The sequence below is a fragment of the Balearica regulorum genome, chromosome 5, assembly GCF_011004875.1.
Source record: "Balearica regulorum gibbericeps isolate bBalReg1 chromosome 5, bBalReg1.pri, whole genome shotgun sequence".
NCBI lineage: Eukaryota > Metazoa > Chordata > Aves > Gruiformes > Gruidae > Balearica > Balearica regulorum.
In genome coordinates this window covers 17,444,211-17,455,281 of record NC_046188.1, presented here as the reverse complement: position 1 = coordinate 17,455,281, position 11,071 = coordinate 17,444,211, and positions in this window count along the sequence as shown.

Genomic DNA, 11,071 nt, shown 5'->3' with positions numbered 1-11,071 from the left:
AGACCTTCTTGCATGAAGAATGAAAGATCCTAAATGAAGAAAAAAATGTCAGCTGAGAACATCCGCTGCTTAACTCATTAGCTTAATGGATTTGGCTCTCTCTAGAGTAGAAATAGTTCTGCATAATTTTTCCTGATGCTTTACTGTTGTTATTTTTTTAATTCTACATTTGTGGACTGCTACTTTCTGATTTTTCTAATCCTGTGTTGCCTCAATACCCCAAACCACCTATAGAATATTTTCATATACAACAAAAAACCAAGCCCCGCCAACATTAAACCATAAGACACAGTTTTAGTTTTATGCAGTTGGGACAGTGGAAGCCTAAGAGGCTTTGCTGATTTTGCTGGATAAATTCACATTTTGACCTTTCTCTGCTATGCAACTGATAAATATAGCAAAATGGGTTTTCACATCTTCAGGGTAGATAATTTTCTGTTTGAAATGCTGCTCTGAGGCATGTTCCTTTTGTTTTATGAACTTTCTCCTCAGCTAGAAAGAAAAATAGAAACCTTCCAGTCCTAACTGGTTTGGACAAGCAAACTGTGAGTGTCTGTAGATGTTTAGTGTAGTTACAGGAAAATGCCAGCTTATATGACCTCCTTTTTCTCTTGAGGAAAGTTAGGGAAAGATATCCTGCCTTTCAACTGCTTTCTCCATTGAAAGAAAAATGCATTTCTTCCAAAAGGAAAAATGCCAAGGAAGAAGCAGCATCAAAAGGCGGTAACTTCCACCACAGACAGTGACAGAATATGGGTTGTTGTGGCTCAGAGTGTAGGTGTCCCCAAAGGTGGTTACTGGGGGTTTAGGGCCACGCTGATGTGGTTAGACTCTGAACACAGAGGCAGCTTCCCGGACTCTTGCTGAGACCTCCCCAGTTCACTGGATCCTACGGGCATCTCAAGAAGTGTGGGCTTTTGGGCTGTTCTTGTGACCTTTCCTTCTGGTGCAGGTCGCTATGTCCCACAATTTTCCCATTTTCAAACGAGAGTAAAATTTCTCAGTTTCTCCTAGCTTCTGCTACCTCTTCAGTTCTTTGGAGGCAGAATATCTCTTGTTATGTGTACGCACAGTGCCCAACATAACGGGACCTCTCTCATGATATGCCCATCTGCGATGAGGCAGAGTCCATGGTTAGATGGAAATTCATATATGGAGTGGAAGATAATTATCCTTCTGCAATGAATGAAACTTCTTTTCCAATAGATGAGTCATAAAATTGGGACTGACTCTTATAGGTCCTTTTTCTTGTCTTTTGCTCAAAAAGAAGCCATTTTCCCTCTTATTTCACTATCTATATTAGATTTTTATATCTTAGAGTCCCTATCTGTTTCAAGTGAAACATGGTGACCTGCCACATTTTTTGAAGACAACGTCCTTTTCTGCTTCTTGCCAAGGTTTCTAGATAGCACAAAAAGCATATCTTGTCCTAAGTAGCACAGCTAGAGCCCCCAGAAGAAGGCATTTGAAATGCTGTTTGCACAAATGGCTACATTTGTAGGATTATGTCTCTGAGAAGACCTCCTATAATTTGCAAAATTATAGGAAGCCAGAGCATAAGGAAAAATAGACAATTTTGTCTTTCTCGGATAGTTTTTATTAATCTGGCATTTAAAAGAAATAAGCGATCCTCAAAAAAACCGTGTAAAACAAGTATGTCATCCCAACAGCTGTGTATCACTTCACTGGTTTGCTACTATATAGCTTCATATAATTCCCAGGATAAAATAAATAGGCTTCCTCTTTCCATGTAATTGCATGGTATCATGCTTAGCCCTGGGACATCCTGACCGTGGCAATATTTCATGGGCAGCACAGATACAAAGATAACAGTTATCATTAACACACCACAGCATCAGGACATCTTGGCTACCGTTTGCCCCTGACAAGCAAGGTAAATGTATTAAAGCTAAAGTCCTTTGAATTTGTGACACAGGTCCCATTAAACAGATCATGAATGTTCTTCAGACTGGTTATTTAACAATAAACATTAAGAAGGCAAGTGGCCAGGTGACGTCAGAAGAGTAAAATGAGAAGCAAAGCAGTGAAACACAGCTGAGTAGGATCAAATGAAGAGGGCAGTACATCTAGTACTGCAACATGGAGATCCCCCCATTTACAGAACATTAATCAGGCAATGATTGATTTTTAAGGAGAGGCTGAATACTGTGGATAAAGGCTCAATATTATATTAATGCAGATAAACTGGCGTCCTGCAACCTGTCTGGAGAAGTGTTCTGCATTTGTCTAAATAATGGAGATAAGGTAATGAAAAGCTCTGGGAGGCTGGAAGCCATCCGTGAGCTTCAGGCAGAGGACATAGTGCTGTGCAGGAGCAACCACAGTCAACACAGATGGGGAGAGGGAGCAAGGCAGATAGTGGCTCACAACAGGGCTGCTTTTTTTTTTCTTTTTTCCTGGCATTTTGGTGAAGGGAGCAAAGGCGACGTATCTTTGCTTTTGATAAAACTGAAGTTCCTTGACTGCAGTGGGACTACATGACTGTTTAACAGGTGAAGATCTCAGCCCATTTCTATGAATGGAGCAGGTTTATGGCAGCTAGATTATTTTGCGTGGAGTAGTGTAATTCTAGGGGAGGGACAGATTGCAGCATGCAATCATTAGTGGGGCAAGACTGGGCATTATTTCTGTTCTTGAGTGACTCTTCTTTATCAGAAATGGATGTTACCAATAAGACAGTTCTTTCTTTCAGCACCTTGTTTTTTGTGAAGAAAAAAAAATGCTATAAATCACAGTAGTATCCAGGAGGTTGGGAAAAAAAATTTAATGGGGAAAAACCCCCGGCTCATGAAAACAAATCGACCAGTAAATAATTAAAATATTGAACAAAAGAGAGAAAAGTGAAAACAGAGAACAAAATTTTGAAGAATGATGTCGGTTCTGTTACCTCCATCATTTGAACTTAGTGACTGGGAAATGGGATCAGACAAATAACCTTTTTGCCTAGTTTATCTTTTTATACAGCACGCACTGCTGGTAAACATAAGGTGAATATCCCCAATGGGGAGTTGAAGGGGCTCTGTCTGAGGAGTCATAGAATCATAGAATTGTTTTGGTTGGAAAAGATCATCAAGTCCAACCGTTAACCTATCACTATCCTAGTCACATTTGTCTTCAGGGAAGTGATGGGTGCATATGGAAATAATTACCTCTGGCACTGGAAGAAAATTCTGACTCCAGCAAATGCTTTTTGGAGGCCCTGCATCAATGTCTCCAAATTAGTTGCATCAGGTTACCTCAACTTTGAGACTATATTCACTGATGCTGCCTAAGAGAGAGACCAGTTGTACTCTCTGTGACCCGTGAAGGCTAATGCAAACTCAACATGAGGTCATTTGTGTGTTGCCTCTTTCACTCACATGGTCCAGGGAGAAATCAAGGCTTTGATTCTTCCTTTGTCCAAAGCTTTAAAGTACAAGCCAAATCCAGAAAACATTTATCTTTAAAAAAAAAAAAAAAAAAAGCAGCCATCTATGATGTGAGATCCAGGTAGGCAACCAGCAAAGAAGAGGCAAATGCTTCTATGAGCTGCAGTGCTGTATCTGTAGATGAGCATCTGGGTACCTGCATCTCATCAGAGTCTGACGTTGTCACAGGCTCTTGTGCCACCAGGCAGGTATGGGAGGGCACATCTCTACAGCCTCGCACAGGTCCCCCCAGCCTGCCAGGAGGAAGAGCTCCTGCCATGGTCCTTAATTGTGTAAATTCACTTTCCATACAGCTGGTGATGCTCCCTGAGCTGCTGGGCAGTCTCCACAGCTGGTTTGTGGATGCAGATGGGGTCCATTGGGGTACAATTACATTTATAAAACTAGACAGGGGAATTTTAAACTTGGCCTGAAAATGTGGCTTTTAGCTAAAAATCTGTCTTTTTGTTGAATTATTTTGAATCAAGAGGATGAAGAATCAGAAAAAACATGTTCCTTTTCCAGAATATTTTCAGATTGTATTTTCAAGGACCCAATACCTGTGTCATTTATCATACCAATAAGATTGGTTCTCTAAAAGTTTTATCAAGAATGCAAACTCTAGCCTTGTGATTATCATTTGACATCAATCCAGAGAGGAGGAGACAATCTGCACCGTGGGTCTCATCAAAACGGGACAGCTTTTCCCTTCAGTGCTTTTCCAGAGCTGTGATGTTCTCCGAGGATGGCTGCACGCAGTGCATGGGGCTGGGAGGCAGAGCCGGAGCACTAACTCGGTGAGCGGGATGGGATGCCCATTGCTGATCTCTGCTGAGTCAAATATTTGAATAAAAAACCAAAGGCATCTGCTGAGAAAATTACATTTAATTAGAAGGGAATAAAATGAACATGCTGAATAAAAGGAGACTGGAGCTGTTGCAGAAAGGAAGTTGAATTAATCCATCCGGGAGTTCTCTGAATAATGATTATTATTAATAACACTGAGCACTTACGTAGCATTGTTTGGGTCAAGTTCATTGCTGTGAATCATCACAACAAATGTGGAATATAGGTTATTCTTCAGCATCCAAATGTCATGTCTAATTTATATTAGTTTGGTTATCAGTATCATATGATATGTGAGTGAATTCTGTCTTCATTACTGAAGTTTTTTTCCCCTCTCCTGCAAATAAGAATCTCATCACTTGTGCCTCTCCTTAGTCTGTCTCCTGGCATATTAAGTGTAGAATAAACTGTGCAGAACGTAATTTGGAATAACTGGTTTTGTCTCCAGTGTCATTTTAAAATGTGCTCCTTTATACCAACGGAAATTTCAGACAAATCTTTTATACTTCAGTTTCAACAGACATCCTCTTATCTACTTCAAACCCCCAAACTCTGCACAAAATCTAACAGCGGTCTCTTTGGTTTTGAAAGCAGGAACACGAACCCATCGGCAGTCAGATCCTACACCAGGCAAGTCCGTGAGTGCAGCCACTGAAATCAGTACGTGTAGTGCACTACCCCATAAAAAGCATTTAACCACACAACTCTGCTTTCCCTCCTCACTTCTTTAGATCTGGCAGCATCAGCAGATCCTTAATTGTTAACAGCCAGGGTCATCTGCTGGGCACCATTACTTTCTGCAACACCTTTGATAGTAGGGATCCCCTTCCCCAGTGTAGCACCCAGGGTTTGCAGCCTCAGCTGATGATCTGTCTTGTTCACACATGTTACTTACAGGTCATTGTCTTAATTCAGCTACAGTTGAAAATTAATACACATCAAAATACGATCTTTTTCCAGGCATACTCTAGAGGTACTGATGCTTAATCTGACCGAGAGAAATGTTCTGGAGCAGATCTCCCCTTGTATAGACAAGGTGTTTGTGTAAACAGGAGAGCAGTGAGCAGGTTTGAAAAACAATTGTGAAACAGCTATTTTTAAAAATTATGTTCATACTACAGATAACATCAGCAGGAACATTCCTGGAATAAAGGTGTATTTTCCTGGGGTAAATGGGGCTTGAGAGCTTGAAATGTTTGGCTAAAAGTGGATTGGTAGCTGGTATATTTTAGATTCTCTGGGGTTTTTTTAGATTTTTGTTTTCTTATTTCTGCTGATTAAATGTAAGTCAAGGCAGAAAATCCCTGAAAACCCACAGAAGCAAACTCAGTGCTGATTGTTTTTAACCTTGCGTAAGCTGATGGAGTGTCATGTTGCTTTCAGCTGCTCGGTTCCCTCGGAGAAAGGGCACGTCTGTGCAATACATGCTGAATTCAGGCGACGGTGACAGACTGCAGCCATCAGAAGGGATGAGTTGGCTTTTCGGGCACCTCCGGTCATTCTTGTCGACGGCGTGTGACCAGCCAGCTTGGACAGATGATGCAGCCCCTTGCCCTAGAGGAGAGTCAGTTCAAAGGGCGTTCGCTTCCTCACTTACGTGTCTGAGTAGTTTTCCCTGATATAAGAAACTGCTCAAAAGTAGGAGGAAAAACAGATTTGAAGGTGTCCTATGGCCACTGCAGTTTTTCTCTTAACCTAGAAAAAAAAAAAAGGGTTGTGGGGAGGGGTCCTAAATGTTTTTATATGTTTGTAACCTGCATTTCCACATTCACCTCCACACTGGAGAGATGGCTTTGCCAGAAAGGTGGGCTGGTATGCTGGTCTCCTCTCCCATCTGCTCTCCAGAGCCCCGCGAGATCCCAGTTTGGGTTTCTGTCTCCAGAGAGGGAAGCTGAGCCTCCCGGCAGCCACCACTCCACCATCGCTGCGGCAGCCTGTGCTGGGCGTGCTGTTGCTAACCAGGAATGAGGAGGATGCACCGCAGGCTTTTCAGTTGTCCCTTTCGGCCGATGCCTGGCCAGATGGTTCAAGTGACCTCAGAAGTATTGTCTGCCCAATAATTATTATTTTCAGAATGACATTTTTATACTCAGGCTGAACTAAATTGCACACATGTGCGCACACACACACACACATGGTAGTTTTCTTCACATTTTCTAAGGTCTTGTTTTGTATTAATTCATCCACTGTGTTTTCCAGAATGAGGTTGGATTTCCCACACAAGTTTGTATGAATATGTCCAGTTTTTGATGGGCTGTTCCTACTCTAATTATTGATTATTACTTAATTTTGCCTTATTTCCTACCAGGATGGGCATGTCTGACATCATCAGACTGGATGATACCCCCCTGCTGAAATGCTGACATGCAGCAGCATCTGCTCTCTCACCATCAATAAATTCAGACCCTGGGAGCCATGTCCCAGGTTGCAGCAGTTGTCCCCGCACAACCAAAGAGGCTGGGGCTGTTCAGCCCCCCAGGCGTAGGTACTTATTTCAGGGTAAGATGAGTTACCATCTGGAGGAGCTGTCTTTCTCCAATGATGACAAGATTCTAGATAATTTAGGTATGTTATACACCAAATTTTTAGTTTGGTTAAAATTAGGTGAGAGGAATCCTGCCTCAGGTATTCACTGGCTTCGTGAGTCAGGCTTCATAAATCATAGGTGTGGAGAATAAACCTCTCATACGACAAATGAAACTGCAGTATTATTGATATCCCTCAAAGTCCTGAGAGCGAAAGTTGAGCCTGTTCAGATTACACAGTGGTGGGCAGAGAATGTCTCTCGCTGAGTTTATACAGCAGCCAGCACAGCATAAATTTCATCACATCATTTTCATAAGTTAAAACTCTTTTAAAGGGGATCTTGAATTTAGAGCATCCCTCAAACTTACGATAGATCAGTTTCCTGTTTGTACAGCAAATAGCATTTCAGAGAGGACTTTTTTTTTTTGCCCAGAAATGGTAATTTTTAATTCTACAAAGTGCTTGGCTCCATCTTCTGTGGTATCTTAACAACACAGTTCCTACATGAAACTACAATTACTAAAATAAACTTTCCCATGCCTGTTGTTATGGAGTAGTTCTACTGTTTTTAGTAGGGCCAGTGAAGCTGGCAGGTAGCCTCGTGGGTACCACACAGGCTCAGCTGGGGAACTGCTTGCTAAATTTACATTTTTTTTCTTCCTGGACAACCTCCCTGAATACAGCTGTGGGTCAGAAAGATCACACTCTGAAAATGATGAGCTGCTCAAATGCAGCTGAAAACCCAATCCGGAGACCTGAACTCATATTGCAGGTGATGAGGCATGAGGAAAAAAACCAACATAGCCGCTGAGTCTGTAATTTCTTCATTCAAGTACATTCCTCCCTCTCCATAAAGCCTCAGGAACTTCAGATGCGCATCATCAGTACTTTAAAAAAGTTGGGGAAAAGGATAAACCCAGAGATATCTCCCATTCTATTTCTCCCCTGTCATTTTTCAAAGGAGAATCAGATTATAACAATTTTGCTGTAATGACTGGGGCAGGGAGAAAGGTTTGTTTCAAAAGATGCCCTGAAACAGTTCACGGAAAATTGCAAATAGTTGGTGCTCACTTCTAGATGAGCACCGTGTATATATGTATATCTGTGGGTGTATGTTGGTGTGCCTACACCCAGGAGACATGTTTTAATAGCTGTTGAATTGTAGCTTTGACTAAGCACTACCCAAGGTATGAGGAAAGAGGAAGGTGGAACAGATTCATGTGGTCATTCGTCTGAGGGATTTCTCATGCTGAAGTTTTGTTTCTACCTGCATGTATGATCAGCATCACCTCTTTCAACTGGGAGACGCTGAAAATACCCTTCATTCCCACTGACACAGCGAGTAGGAAGATTCTCCTTTGGTGAGACTCTGCTTATTTCTGCTAAGTGATTTCTCTATTCTACTCAGGTCTGTTTCTACCAAAATATTTGAAGATGAGAGCATATTCCTCTAAAAGTTGGGCTTTCACTCATTGCTTCAGACACAGAGGAGAGGATGAGAAGAACAATTCGACCTCTGCTTTGGTAATGAGATAAATAAGCAATGTTCAGGGCTTCCTGGTAGAGCTGGGCAGGTACTGAGTTTTTAGCTTGTTGGTAGAATTAGGGGGAAAAAAACATAGAAGGAAATGTGTTCAGGTAGAACCAAAATAAAATGTGGGATTGTTTTTTGCAAAATCGAAAGACTGTATTTTGGGCCAGTCCCAAACATTTAATCTTTCTGCTCTGTCTGAGTCTGTGACATATTTTAATGTCGAAAATAAATGTTTTGCCATTTCAGGGTACCCTTTCTCCATTCCATTTCTAACTATTGCAAATATTTTATGACTAAAATTCACTGCTAATTTTGAGCTGAATTTACAAATAGTTTTGATGTTCCAAAACTATAATTTTTAAAACAAATTAGTTGAATTGCATTTATTCAGCTCCACCCTTGACTTTATTCACAGATATTTAATTGATTCTGTCTTGGACAAGAACTGACTGAAATTCAGTGTCTTAATGTTAGTAGGAGTGTCAGACGTGGAGCAACTTCACCACAGACTTTTCAGAGGATTTACCTGTCCAAAGTGGCCTGTAAAGAAGGGAAACCGTTAGTTTCCGGAAGCTTGTAACTGGCAATAAAAGCATCGGTCTGCTTGTCAAATTGAATCCCTTCTCCAAAGACTTGAGTAATTAGAGCTTCTCAATAAAATTCAGAAGTTACTTTTGGGTTTTGCTTTAATATTTTTTATTTATCATTCTTGGAAGCAATGGAATTGTTCTTCTGCAGCTCCTAGACAAAGGTGAGCCTGCAACAGACAGTCAGTGTGGAAAATTTCAGCACAAACTGTTCACACTTGAATAGGTTATAAGCACACTGGACACTGGGTCTTCAAACAGAAGGGCTCAAGGAAAATTACGACTGTATTTGGCATCCACTTGTACTGTATGTACTTTTTGGGGTTTTATCATCCAAACTCGGTCCCACATAATGCTTAAAATGAAGAGTGGATAGGTGTGATACATTCCTGAAAAGTTTTGCAGGTCAGTTTCTGCTCCAGAGATTCTCTGAGGAACCGTTGAAGGGACACCAAAGACATGTAGCCTCCCAGAAAAGTTTTACGTGATGATTCATGATGCTTTCTTCGCCTGCCTCTAAAAGTTGTTACCAAAAGAATGAGCAGCCGAAATCTGTGTCGACCAAAGCAGTCTTGCCTGCCAGCCAGCTGGTCGATAGGATAGCGTGACCTTCTGCTTCCAGGGAAGCTTGTTGGGGAAAAGACACATAGCTTCCTTCCAGTGGATTCAGAGGTCACAGGGGACAACGCATTTAAAGAAAACAAGGCTCTGAAACATCCTTGTTTTAAATTCCCCCCCCCCCCGAAATTCTTGCATTATTTTTATACACAGTGTTGTAACATCACTAAGCTATCGCCCAAGCAGGCAATATCTCCGTTTTGTGGGCACAGAGCCATGCAACCCTTGGTTACCCCCCTGCAGGAATTTGGCTGCTGGCGGCCAGCCAGGGAGAGCAGGGCAGCGGGCACAGGCCCCTGACCCCTTGAAATGGGCATGGTGATGGGGCTCCTGCTCTCCCGCTTCTCCCTGCCGTCTCCGAGTGGGTCGTGGGTCTGGGCAGGACCTTCTCCTGCTGCATGGATATGGTGCGGGGACCTTGGCATCAGGAGGTGCCTTCTGAAGCCTCAGTACTATTGAGGGATCTGGCTTTCCTGAGCAGCTGTGGGTCCCATCCGTTTTGCTCCTAAACGCCTACTGCCTGCAGATGGGTGATCAGGTGCATTTGTATTTTAATCTCTCTCTAAAAGGAACACACAGCCCTTGAAATATTTTGTGAAGCAAACGGCTTCAAATGAGGTGTGAAGCCCCCCGCCAGGATATATGCCTCATTCTGCTGTTTGTAGTTCTCTCATCCCCCTTGTCCCCCTTTGTATCCCCCCCCTTTTTTTTTTTAATTTTCCAGTAGGCATCAATTAGGTGAGGGCTTTTCATTTTAAACACTGGGATTTTTACTCGGCCTGCTAAGGCTGTCAGGTCTAGTTTGCTGCTGAACAGTTCATGCTTTGGTGCTGGACAATGCATGAATGTTTAAATTGCTTGAAATGTCTAATTGAATTATCCTCAAATTACAAATCAAAATAGGAAAGGCTGTCTCTGGCTTACAGGCTCGTTCACTGGGATGTGTCTGCCATACTGGTGCTTTTCTTTATATTTTCTTTTCTGCTTCCGACTATGACTGTGTTAAATGAAACCTTAAATACAGAAGGCATTTCTGTTTGCATGTGCAGGGGGAAGTGATGCTGAACGTAAAGGGAAATTTATTCACGTTCCGGCTCCAAGTTCTTTTTGTGCTGCACGCAAACGAGTTCATGAAATTTATACCAATGCATAGGAAAGCACAACAGCCAGCTGCTATTTACAAAGAAACTTCCTTTCTCTTTCAACCACAGTGATATATGATATAAAATACTTTCAGGCAGATATATATAAATACCATTTAACTGGTGTTTTTTGGTTGATTTTTTTTAAATGAGAGCTCACAGATTAAGGAAACCAACAAGCCAGAAAGAAGATTTGATGTATCTAGCCAGTGCTCATGATAAAATCAGCGTCTTAAAGCCTTGCCATTTATACAGTGAGGTGGAAATTAAAGCCTGTAGGATTCTTTTATAAGTTGTTAAGGGAGGCAGAGCTGGGTCTCCATGCATCGCATTCGCCCTGTCCAGCCCCCTCCCCAGCAGCACTGGAGGCTGATCAGAAACTCTGGTCAG